Source organism: Phoenix dactylifera, chromosome 5 (genome assembly GCF_009389715.1).
Source record: "Phoenix dactylifera cultivar Barhee BC4 chromosome 5, palm_55x_up_171113_PBpolish2nd_filt_p, whole genome shotgun sequence".
NCBI classification, from domain to species: domain Eukaryota; kingdom Viridiplantae; phylum Streptophyta; class Magnoliopsida; order Arecales; family Arecaceae; genus Phoenix; species Phoenix dactylifera.
In genome coordinates, this window is record NC_052396.1 from 4,810,628 (window position 1) to 4,823,730 (window position 13,103).

The window sequence follows — 13,103 nt, forward strand, 5'->3', positions numbered from 1 at the left end:
GCATCGGATACAGCCGTTGCAGGGAGTAGTGGAGCAGGAGGCCTCGGCGTGCCTCTGGGAAGCAGCCTGTCGTTATCAAGAGATCTCCGACTCGGGGTCGGAGTGCTGGATCAGGGGGCAGCTGACTCGGGGTCGGGCTGCGTTGCTGAGGATATCCGACTTGGGGTCGGATTGCTAGATTAAGGGGCAGCCGACTCAGGGTCGGGCTGCGAAGCCGAAGATGTCCGACTCGGGGCCGGACTGCTGGATCGAAGGGCAGCCGACTCGAGGTCGGGCTGTGGAGCCGAAGATGTCCGACTCGGGGTCGGATTGCTGGATCAAAGGACAGCCGTAGTCTTCATGGGCGCGCGTGCCGGTCACGTGGAGCATGGCGGCTTAGTTCCCCCGTAACAGTAGCCCCCCACTTCCGAGCCTGGAACCAGAAGGGGAACGGGTGAAGGGAGTGATGCTTCGAGATTGCCGCCATCCCTCAGAGAGGCGCGCGTGCTTCGAGCTCCCCGCCTTCTTTATGGCGTATGGCGGTTGTTGCTGATCTGGCAGTCTGAGGATTTCGGCGGATATCCTTCCTTAATGGTGTCGATTCGCCTTTGGGGCGCGAGCGACCCTTTCGGCGGCCAGGCGTCCTCTGGCGTCATCGAGGCATCACCCGCCTTTCCGCCTATTTAACCGGGGGCCCTCCCCCGTCCGTCTTCCTCTTTACAGACATTTTCGAGTTTCCCCTTTGCGCTGCCGTTGTTGCCGTCGGACTGTTCGCTTGCTTCTCCTTTGACGCTCTCGGGGCCGTTCTTCCTTCTCTTCCGGTGAGTTATCCCATTTTTCTACTTAGGGCTCTCCATACTTTCTCCTTTTGTACTAGTGTACCCCAGTTGTCCCGGTCTTTCCCCCCTTCTTGTCCCCGTCCTGACCGTAGGTTTATTGGCCATTAGGAATGGGCGAAGTGAGGGCAGACCACATTAAGTCGGAGCTGGTCGCCGAAGACTTAGACAAACTCGTGGCTCGGTACCACCTTCCCGAGGCCTGCAACGTTACGCTCCCGGGGCCTGAGGAGAGGATGTCCCATCCTCCTCCAGGGAAGATCGCCATCAATGAGGGCATTCTCCAGGCCGGGTTCCGCTTTCCCCCTTCGAACTTAGTCGTGCAGGTACTCCGGGGTTTAAGAGTTGCGCCGACGCAGCTGGTGCCGAACTCGTGGCGTGCCCTGACGGTCTTCCAGGTTCTCTGCCGCATGCACGAGATTCCCGCCACTCTGAATGTTTTTTGGGAGTTCTACAGCCTGAGTGGCCACCCCCAGGACAAAGGGTGGTGGTGCTTTGCGGCGCGGCGAGGGTGCGGCCTCGTCAAAGAGGCTCCTTCCTCCATTCACGGCTGGAAGGAGCGTTTCTTCTTTATCGATGTAGATCCCTCTTGGGAAATCAGGGCGACCTGGGAGACGCCGATGAAGTCCCCGATCGGCCTATCGAGACTGTCGAGGGAGGAATCCGATGGCTTGGCCGCCTTGAAGGGGTTGGTTGCCGAGGGCCAGCTCCCCCCGGTGGCCCGCCTTATTTCCGAGGATACCTTGGTGAATGTCGGTCTGAGCTCGGTCCCCACCGACCGTGAGCCCGCCACCATTTCTTTTTTGACTCTTTTCTCCTCTTTCGTCTCGTTCTTTCCTTCGGTTTCTCAGCCCTCGACCATCTCGTTCTTGTTGCAGAGATTGACGACGTCATGCGGTCGGACAAGGGACCGGCTGTTGGTAGGTCGTCCCTACTGGAAGCGGTCCGGAGGAGGAAACGAGCTCCTCCGAGCGGAGCCCCGCCGGCGAAGAAGTCCCGCAAGGAGGTGCCTCCGACGCTGACCGACGAGTCCGGGCCCACCGATCAGGGAGACGCCGTGGGCACGGACCGGCAGCTGACGCTGTATCAGCCCTCCGGCGGTGAGACTGCCGCTATTCCGGAGGTATCATCCGAGCCCGCTCGAGACGGACGGGTCGGACGTGATCGGTCCCCGGCCCGGCCTTCGACTCAGCCGGCTCCTGATGATCCGAGGAGGGACGCGCCGAGGCCCCGGCCGAGCGGGGCCCTATCAATTCCTGGAGTGACCCCCGCCCCGAGCACAATCAGCAGGACTCTTCCCCAGGCGATGGATAAGGGTAAGGCTGCAGAACCACCATCCGGCTTCGGGGAGAAATCGGGGTCGGCCTTCACTACCGATAGCGCCCGAAACCTCATCGAAACAGTGCTGCTGGAGAAGGACCGTCGGCGGGTCCGGGAGTTGGGGGTCTCTAACGTCGGGGCTGCCAGCTGTGTCTGTCTCATGTCGGTGAGTGTTCTTCTGGCCGCTTTTCACCATTTATTAGCTCTGTTGTTCTCCGCCTGACGCCCTCACTTTTCCTATCTCTTAGCTCGCCCAATACATGATCCGTCTAGAGGAGTGCTACAAGGAACAGGCGGGGCTTCTGGCGAAGGCCGAGGACCGACTGAAAGCAGTGGAAGAGGGAGGCCAGGCTGTGGCGGGCAAGACGACCGGGGACCTCGAGGCGAGGCTCCGGGAGGCCGAAGAGCAGGCACTCGGCTTCGCCGCTCTCGAGAAGCAACTGTTGGAAGCTCGGGAGCAACTCAAAGTCGCCTCGGGCCTCGAAAGCAGGGTTAAGAAGGCGGAGGAACGAGCTGAAAAGCAGTCCCGGAAGGTCGCGGACTATCGAGAGAGGTGGGAGAAGGCTCAGCGGTCTGCCGACAGCGCCCGCAACCGAACCCGGTCTCTTGAAGCCAAACTGGGCGAATTGGAGTCAGCCTTGGAGAGGTCCTGCGCGAACGACCAAGAGCTCCGTTCGCGCCTGGAGGAAGCTGAGGCCGCTCGCACTGCTGCCGAGGCGGAGCGTAAGGAGGCTCAGGCTAATCTGCTGAGGGTCTCCTCCGAGGCTGAAGACCGGATTGTGGCGAAGGTCTTGGAGGCTAAGGCTCAGATTACGGAGCGAGCAGAGGCGGCGCTGACCGAGAAGAGTGCGGAGATCGGGCGCCAGGCGGTACAGGCTTATCGTCAGTCTGCCGAGTTCACCCGTGATATGTCGGAGGCGGTACGGGCCTATCGTCAGTCTGACGAGTTCGTCCGTGACGCGTCGGACGCGGGGTCCGAATCCTTCATCTTAGGCTTCGAGGAGGGCCTGGCAAGGGTGTCGGCTAAGTACCCCGAAGTTGACCTGAGTGGGATTTCCCTTCTCGACTCCTCTCCGGCGCCATCGCCTGCTGATTCTCCTACCGCCTCCCTACCCCCTGCGGACGAGCCCGACGCTCCCGACCCGGGGGTTCCTCCAAGCTGACCTCTTGTACCTTTCGTTGTCCTCTTTTTTTGTATGTCGGCATTTTGCCAAATTGTATGGGCCTTGGCCCTGAAACAATGAAAATTAATACAAGTCGAATGTTTCTTCATCTCGCTTTCGTCCTCCTCTTTTTTTTTCTTTTTAACCCTTGGCAGCGTCTTGCCGACTCCTGACTCTCGAAGTTCTTCCGGCCCTAAGCCAGGCATCCGAGGGTTAGGCCTCAGGAAATTCTTCCGGCACTAAGCCAGGCGTCCGAGGGTTAGGCCTTAGGAAATTCTTCCGGCACTAAGCCAGGCATCCGAGGGTTAGGCCTCAGGAAATTCTTCCGGCACTAGGCCAGGCATCCGAGGGTTAGGCCTCAGGAAATTCTTCCGGCGCTAAGCCAGGCATCCGAGGGTTAGGCCTCAGGAAATTCTTCCGGCACTAAGCCAGGCGTCCGAGGGTTAGGCCTCAGTAAATTCTTCCGGCACTAAGCCAGGCATCCGAGGGTTAGGCCTCAGAAAATTCTTCCGGCACTAGGCTAGGCATCCGAGGGTTAGGCCTCAGGAAATTCTTCCGGCGCTAAGCCAGGCATCCGAGGGTTAGGCCTCAGGAAATTCTTCCGGCACTAAGCCAGGCATCCGAGGGTTAGGCCTCAGGAAATTCTTCCGGCACTAGGCCAGGCATCCGAGGGTTAGGCCTCAGGAAATTCTTCCGGCGCTAAGCCAGGCATCCGAGGGTTAGGCCTCAGGAAATTCTTCCGGCACTAAGCCAGGCATCCGAGGGTTAGGCCTCAGGAAATTCTTCCGGCACTAAGCCAGGCATCCGAGGGTTAGGCCTCAGGAAATTCTTCCGGCACTAAGCCAGGCATCCGAGGGTTAGGCCTCAGGAAATTCTTCCGGCACTAAGCCAGGCGTCCGAGGGTTAGGCCTCAGGAAATTCTTCCGGCACTAGGCCAGGCATCCGAGGGTTAGGCCTCAGGAAATTCTTCCGGCACTAAGCCAGGCATCCGAGGGTTAGGCCTCAGGAAATTCTTCTGGCACTAAGCCAGGCATCCGAGGGTTAGGCCTCAGAAAATTCTTCCGGCGCTAAGCCAGGCATCCGAGGGTTAGGCCTCAGGAAATTCCGCTCGTTGGTCGGCCAAGGCTGGCGCAAGCCGAGGCGACCGGTCGGGGCTTCAGGCTAGTCTGGTCCCGGGATGGTCATCGGGTTAGCCTGGCATCCGAGGGTTAGGCCTCAGGAAATTCCGCTCGTTGGTCGGCCAAGGCTGGCGCAAGCCAAGGCGACCGGTCGGGGCTTTAGGCTAGTCTGCTCCCGGGATGATCATCGGGTTAGCCTGGCATCCGAGGGCCGGGCCTCGGGAGATTCCGCTCGTTGGTCGGCCAAGGCTGGCGCAAGCCAAGGCGACCGGTCGGGGCTTCAGGCTAGTCTGCTCCCGGGATGATCATCGGGTTAGCCTGGCATCCGAGGGCCGGGCCTCGGGAGATTCCGCTCGTTGGTCGGCCAAGGCTGGCGCAAGCCAAGGCGACCGGTCGGGGCTTCAGGCTAGTCTGCTCCCGGGATGATCATCGGGTTAGCCTGGCATCCGAGGGCCGGGCCTCGGGAGATTCCGCTCGTTGGTCGGCCAAGGCTGGCGCAAGCCAAGGCGACCGGTCGGGGCTTCAGGCTAGTCTGCTCCCGGGATGATCATCGGGTTAGCCTGGCATCCGAGGGCCGGGCCTCGGGAGATTCCGCTCGTTGGTCGGCCAAGGCTGGCGCAAGCCAAGGCGACCGGTCGGGGCTTCAGGCTAGTCTGCTCCCGGGATGATCATCGGGTTAGCCTGGCATCCGAGGGCCGGGCCTCGGGAGATTCCGCTCGTTGGTCGGCCAAGGCTGGCGCAAGCCAAGGCGACCGGTCGGGGCTTCAGGCTAGTCTGCTCCCGGGATGATCATCGGGTTAGCCTGGCATCCGAGGGCCGAGCCTCGGGAGATTCCGCTCGTTGGTCGGCCAAGGCTGGCGCAAGCCAAGGCGACCGGTCGGGGCTTCAGGCTAGTCTGCTCCCGGGATGATCATCGGGTTAGCCTGGCATCCGAGGGCCGTGCCTCGAAAAATTCCGCTCGTTGGCCATGCGCCTGTCGCTTGCAGCCCGACGGGGTTTCTCCGTGGCCAGCTGCGATCGTGTTTCTCCTCTTCTCCAAGCGTTGCCTGGGGAACACTAGAAGGGCATTAAACGCTAATTGAGGGTTACCTGGGAAATCGGATCGCCAGTTGCTGCTTGCGAGGAGTGTCAGTTAAGCGGCCGCGATGCGCGCGTTCTTCGAGGCGGATGCGGCCTGGGCGCGAGCGGAGATATGTGGACCCAAGGGTACGTGCCACCCGGAGTGTCCTGCACAAAGAATGCGATTAAGGAGAATGACGCTTAGGAAATCGCGGGAAGATACGCCTCGAGAGTCCAGATCGGCTCCGGATTCAATGCGTCCGCATTTATGGAGCCACCCGCATCGGAACGACCGGGGGCCGCAGTTTGGCTATAAATACAGGTGCAGGTGCGATGGAGTTTGCCAAGCCGGAGCTGTTCAAGTTGCCATGGATCGTGGGACCTCCTCTCCGGCGCATGGCTTGAGAGACCCCTGCCGAAGGAACGGGAGGCGCGCCCCTCGCGACTTCAGCCAACTAGCCGTTTCATCTGGGATCAGCAAGGAGGGTCTCCCCGGCGGAACTCCGCTCTAGGCGTTTCATCCGGGATCACATCTCCCCTCCTTGAAGTTCAGCCTCCCGATTGAGCTCTGCACCAGACGCCTGATCCGGGACCGCGCCTCCATATGCTCTTCCCCCTTGTACTCCTTCTCTCCCCTAACACTGGGGAGGACCGGAATATTCCTTGGAGGTGGCGTTCCTCTGGAGGCAGCGGGAGCTTCGTCGGCGGCGGCTCCTCATCCTCTTCGTGGGGCGTGGATGGCGCCTTCGGTTGGAGCAGTGTGGACTTCTCCTTCGTCCACTTCTTCTTCATCCGCGCTGGCTCTTCGTCTTCTTCGTGAGACGCCGATGGCGCCTCCGGTTGGAAGCACCCACTTCCCGACGGATTGCAGCCGCTTCAGATGGAGGTTTCGGGATCCCAGATCTTCAGCTCCTCGGAGTCTCCACCTCTTCTTTACTTTCTTTACGCCCTAATTCCCTCTGGGAATTCCTTGTAATCACACGAGCACGCCGTTGTAACCAGAAATTATTGAAATGCAAAGTGTTATACATTTTTGAACTGTCTTTCTGGCATCGTCGTTCTACTGGTAATACATCCGCAGGTTAGCGGAATTCCAGCTCCTTAGAATTTCTCGACCATCTAGGGCCTCCAACTGGTAGGAGCCAGGTCGGTTTACCCAGCGAACCTTATATGGGCCTTCCCAATTTGGCGCTAGCTTCCCACCTTCCGCAGGTCGAGATGCTTTAGCTCGCCTTAGCACCAGATCTCCGATTCTGAAAAGCTTCGGTCGGACCTTGGAGTTGTAATATCGGGCTACCCTCCGCTGATACATCGCCATCCGAACCTGCGCCATTTTCCCTCGCTTCTTCCAAGAGATCCAGGTTCCCTCGGAGTTGTTCCGAATTGGCCTCGGGTCGGTGCGCGGCCACCCGAGGTGAGGGGAGTCCGAGCTCCACGGGGACAACGGCTTCCGTGCCATAGGTTAGGCTGAAAGGCGTCTCCCCGGTAGGGGTCCGATGCGTGGTCCGATACGCCCAAAGGACATTCTCGAGTTCTTCGACCCAAGCTTGTCCCGTCCGACCGATCCGCGCTTTGATTCCTTGGAGGATTGTCCGATTTGTGACCTCGGCCTCGCCGTTGGTTTGGGGATGCGACACAGATGTGAACCGATGCTCGATCCCAAACTCCTCGCAGAAGTCACGGAAATGCTTGTTGTCGAACTGTCGACCATTATCCGAGATGAGGACCCGAGGCACCCCAAATCGGACAATGATGTTCTTCTTTACGAACTTCCGGACTTGCACCTCCGTGATAGTGGCCAGCGGCTCTGCCTCCACCCACTTGGTGAAGTAGTCGATTGCAACAATCAAAAATTTCCGCTGAGCTGAAGCGACGGGGAATGGTCCGAGGATATCCATTCCCCACTGGACGAAAGGCCAGGGCGCAGTGATTGGTGCCAAGGGGACAGAAGGGACTCTCTGGACGTTGGCGTGGCGCTGGCAGGCGTCGCATTTCCGTACATGATCCTTTGAGTCCTCCAACAAGGTAGGCCAATAATAGCCTTGCCTCATGATCTTGTGCGCCAAGGACCTAGCCCCCAAGTGTGATCCGCAAACGCCTTCGTGGACTTCGCCGAGGACGTAGGTCGCTTCCGAGGGGCGGAGGCACTTAAGAGGGGGGCGGTGAACGAGGTCCGATACAGCCTCCCTTCATAGAGTACGTAGTGGGCGAACTTCATAACAAGTCGCCGAGCTTGATCTTCGTCTTCAGGGAGGATCCCTTCGGCGAGGTAGGCGACAAGCGGGTCCATCCAAGACGGCTCCGGATCAATCGCCATCACCGCTCCAGCCTCGCCGATGCTCGGGGTATCTAGGGTCTCCAGGTAGATCGCCCTCGACAAGTTGTGCGCGTCTGCGCTCACTAAGCGGGACAACCTGTCGGCCCTGGCATTTTCACTTATTGGGACCTGCTGGATGTCGACACTGCCGAGGTCGGGAATGAGTGCTTGCACCTTCCGGACGTAATTCTGCATGGTCGGGTTCCGGGCCTCGAACTCCCCACGGACCTGCCCGACCACCAGCTGGGAGTCGGTGAAGACCTTCAGGCGCCGGATGCCGAGCTCCTTGGTGAGTTTGAGTCCCGTGACTAGGGCCTCGTACTCCGCCTCGTTGTTGGTCACCGGAAATTCGAACCTCAAGGCATACTCGGCTATCACTCCATCTGGACTGGTAAGGACCAGCCCGGCCCCTCCACCTTCGGGGTTCGACGACCCATCGATGTGAAGCGTCCAAATCGGGAGGTCGAGGCTGGGTGTTTCCGGCGACCTAGGTTCCGCCTCCTGCACCGTGCACTCAGCGAGGAAATCCGCGAGCGCCTGGGCCTTGATGGCGGGTCGGGGCTGGTAGCGGATGTCGAACTCACCAAGTTCTATTGCCCACTTCACCAGCCGTCCCGCATTCTCTGGATTGCTGAGGATCTGCCGCAGCGGTTGATCGGTCAAGAGGGTGACAGAATGGGCCTGGAAATAGGGGCGAAGCCTCCTGGTCGTGGTCAGCAGCGCGAAGGCGATCTTTTCAGCCTTCGTATACCGCGTCTCGGCATCCCGTAGGACCCGACTGATGTAGTACACAGGCTTCTGGAGCTTTGCCTCTTCCCGAACCAGTACCGCACTGACTGCAGTTGGGGAGACCGCCAGATAGAGGTAGAGCATCTCCCCTTCTTGCGGCTTGGACAGCAGGGGAGGAGACGCCAAGTATTCCTTGAGCTGGTCGAATGCTGCTTGACATTCGGCCATCCAGCGGAAGTCTTTCGGGCGTTTCAACACCTTAAAGAAAGGTTGGCAGCGTTCGGCCGATTTTGCCACAAATCGTCCGAGCGCGGCGACCCTCCCAGCGAGCTCCTGAACCTCCTTCACTTTGGTCGGAGGGGACATATCTTGGATGGCCTTGATTTTGTCCGGGTTGGCTTCGATCCCCCGCTGGTTGACAATGAAACCGAGGAACCTCCCGGCCGAAGCGCCAAAGGCGCACTTCGCTGGGTTCAGCTTCATGTGAAACTTCCGCAAGGTGGCGAAAGTCTCCTCCAGATCCGCGATGTGCTGGTCTGCATGGCGGCTCTTCACCAGCATATCGTCCACGTACACCTCCATGTTCCGGCCGATTTGCTCTTTGAAGATTTTGTTAACGAGGCGCTGGTAAGTAGCGCCAGCATTCTTCAGACCGAAGGGCATTACCTTGTAACAGTACAGCCCCCAGTCTGTTATAAAGGCAGTTTTCTCCTCGTCCTGTGGAGCCATCATTATCTGGTTGTAGCCGGAGAAGGCGTCCATGAAAGACAGCAGCTGATATCCGGAAGTCGCGTCGACCAGTTGGTCTATCCGCGGAAGCGGAAAGCTATCCTTGGGGCATGCCTTGTTCAGGTCGGTGTAGTCGACGCACATCCTCCACTTTCCGCTCGCCTTCCGGACAAGTACGACATTTGCCAGCCATTCGGGGTAGCTGACCTCCCTTATGAATCCTGCCTCCAAGAGTTTGTCTACCTCCTGGTCGACCACTCGGATCCGATCCGGGGCACAGTGTCTCTTCTTCTGTTTTACCGGTCGGTGGGTCGGGTCGACGTTGAGGGCGTGAGAAATGACCTCCGGGTCGATCCCAGGTACATCGGCCGCCGACCAGGCAAACACATCGACATTGGCTCGGAGGAATTCCACCAACCGGGCCCGAGCTTCCAGGTCGAGATTGGCGCCGACCCGGATCGTCCTGTCCGGGCGACCTTCCTCGAGGGGAACTTCGATCACACCCTCGGCCGGCTCCCCGTGCCGCAAGGCCACCTCGTCTCTGGCGTCGAGGGACTCGACGCTTAAGGCTTCTACGGGCTTCTTCCCTTTGAGAGTTGCTAGGAAACATTGCCTTGCGGTCGGTTGGTCACCTCGGACCTCTCCAATCCCGGCCGCCGTGGGGAACCGCATGAGCAAGTGGTACATAGAGACCACCGCGCGAAGGGCGTTCAGTCCGGGTCGTCCGAGGATAGCGTTGTAGGCCGAGGGAACACGGACGACCAAGAACCCGAGCCGCACCGTGGCTTCTGCGGGTGCAACGCCCGCAGTCACAGGCAGCTCAACGACACCTTCGGCCGAGATAGCGTCACCAGTGAATCCTATGAGGGGGGTGGATGTTTTGTGCAACAATTGTCTGGACAAGCTCATCTTTTGGAAGGCCTCGTAAAACAGAATATCAGCTGAGCTTCCACTATCCACAAGAACACGCCTTACATCATAGTTTGCCATAGTGAGGGAGATCACCATGGCGTCATCGTGGGGGGTCTGAACCCCCTTTACATCTTCATCACAAAAAGTGATTACATTACCGACCCTCTGCCTCTTCGCGACGGCTGTCCCTGACGCTTCAGTCGAGCCCCCTGCGTTCCTCTCGGGCCGGGGGCAGCCCCCAGTGATAGTGTGGATCACGCCCGCGACGGGTCGATTCTGCTCCCGAGGCTCCTGAGGGGCCGGGTCGGCCGGACGCGGGTCTGCGGGGGGACGTCGGTCGTTCACATATCGACCGAGACGCCCTCGATGGATGAGAGCCTCGATCTCGTCCCGAAGCTGGAAGCAGTCTACGGTGTCGTGGCCGTGGTCCCGGTGGTACTCACAGTACGCCCGAGAGGGCCTCCTCCCAGGAATCTTCTTCATCTGTCTCGGGACCGGGAGGTCCTCCCGCCCCTTGATTTCCATGAGGATCTGGGCCCGGGGAGTCAGGAGAGGAGTGTACCGGTTGAAACGTCGGGGCGGAGAACGAGAGCGTAGGGCGCCGTGGTTCCTCGCCGGCGACAGGCTCCTGCGCCGACGTTGAGGCGTCGGGCTCCTCCTCTGGCGTGCCTCTTTTCGCCTTTTCTTCCCGAGCTTTGGAGGGATCTCGGCGGCCTCCTTGCTCCGGTGGGCGGCCGCCTCCTCGGCGTCCGCATACTGGTTCGCCCGGGACAACAGCTCCGGGAAGCTCCGCGGCAGGCGTTTGTCCAGGGAGAAGGTGAGTCTGCCCTTTCGGAAGCCACGCTTCAGGGCTGAAAGAGCCACTTCCTGGCTCAGGTTCCGGACTTCCAGCGTAGCCTTGTTGAAGCGGGTAAGATAATCCCGCAAGCTTTCTCCCTCGTTTTGCCGGACATCAAAGAGGGAGTCGGAGACCAGTCGCCGCCGGCTACTGACGGCGAAATGGGTGATGAAGAGGCGAGTGAACTGGTCGAAGGACTGGATTGAGTTAGCCTCCAAGCCGGCGAACCACGCCCTTGCCGGGCCACGGAGGGTCGCCGGGAAGGCCTTGCAGAGGAGAGGATCTGATGCTCCGTGGAGGAGCATAAGGGTCCTGAAACTCTCGACGTGATCCCGCGGGTCCGCCGCCCCGTCATAGGGCTCGATCGCCGGCATTTTAAACTCCGGCGGATTCGGGGTCCGCAGGATCCTCGAGGCAAGCGCCGGCTGGGAGGAGATCTCCAAGTCGGCGAAGGGATCTTTGGAGTGGCCCTTCAGGACCTGGAGTTGTCGGTGGAGATCGTCCACCCGCCGGTCCAGGGAGCGCGACCGATGGGTGGGAGACAAGGAGCACCGAGAGGGGGACCGACTGGAGCGCGGGTTCCTTGAGGACTGGGGGGTCTGGGAACGCGCCCGGGCCCGCCTCTCGTACCCCGCGCAGCTCCGATGGGAAGGTCCCGGCAGAATGGACCGTGCTCGAGAATCTTCCTCGCGCCGGCGCTCCTCCCCATGGGAGAGGAAGGAGCGCGGGTTGAGGAGGACAGGTGAGCGCTCAGGGAGCAGCGGCTCCTGGGCCCGCTGCGGCGCTCGAGACATCACACCCTGCAGGTTCTGCACTGCCTCCGCGAGGGTGCGAACCTGCTGGGCTAACTGGTCGAACTGAGCGGCTTCGACCATCTGAATGGGGGGTGGAACGGTGGAGTGTTGCTGAGAATGTGTTGGAGACGCAGCGGCCTCCCGGCCGGAGGCGCGAGAGGCCCCGCGACCGGAGGCATTGGAAGCTCCACGATCACCTCGCCGTGCCATTACGATCGCTCTGAGATTCGGACCCTTCCTCTAGCGCCAACTGTTGCTGGTGGTCCAAACCGAGAACGATTGGCACAGCGGTGTGAACGGGGTTCCGTTTGGGTTGCCTTGGTTGGTGTTGATTGCACTCCACTTTCCACCGGGAAACCTGCAAGCAAGCCTCGCACCACCACTGGGGTAGTGGGGGCCCTCCGACGATCAAGTCAGAGGAGATTGGAGAAGAGGGAGAGATAATAGTAGCAAGTAAGAGAATGCTCTGGAAGTTCTTGCTTACCCTCCCCCTTCTCCCCCCAGCCGCATATATACCAGGCTGGGGGGCCCTTTTGGGGGGTTGGTCATCGTGTAGCACGATGGAGCTGCCACTGACATGGCCGTTACAGGGCGTCGTGGGGCAGCGCTGGGTACGGCCATGACAGGGCGTAGTGGAGCTCCGCTTTGTACGGCTGTTACAGGAGATCGTGGAGCAGCGCCGGATACGACCGTTGCAGGGAGTAGTGGAGCAGAGGGCCGCGGCGTGCCTCTGGGAAATAGCCTGTCGTTGTCGAGAGATGTCCGACTCGGGGTCGGGCTGCGGAGACGAAGATGTCCGACTCGGGGTCGGATTGCTGGATCAAGGGGCAGCCGACTCGGGGTCGGGCTGCGGAGCTGAAGATGTCCGACTCGGGGTCGGATTGCTGGATCAAGGGGCTGCCGTAGTCTCCCTGGGCGCGCGTGCCGGTCACGTGGGGCATGGTGGCTAAGTTCCCCCGTAATATATATATATATATATATGTGTGTGTGTGTGTGTGTGTGTCTGCATGCATGCATGCATGCATGCATGCATGCATGTATTATGAACATCACGTGAAAACTCTGAAGCTATTAAAATCTTAAACTGCTGTTACTTTAATTTTATTTATCGCATCGACTGGTATATCGCAAAGACGTTATTAGGAGCAAACGATTCCATTCTTCCCATCATTCCCAGTTCCGAAAGCGGCAATCTATGGTATTATCTGATTTTAACCGTGTCTTTCCACCCCGAGCACTTCAAATAAGAACACTGTAAAAAGGAATCGGCAATAAAGTTTTGGTGTCTGAACCCTAAAAATTATCCCTC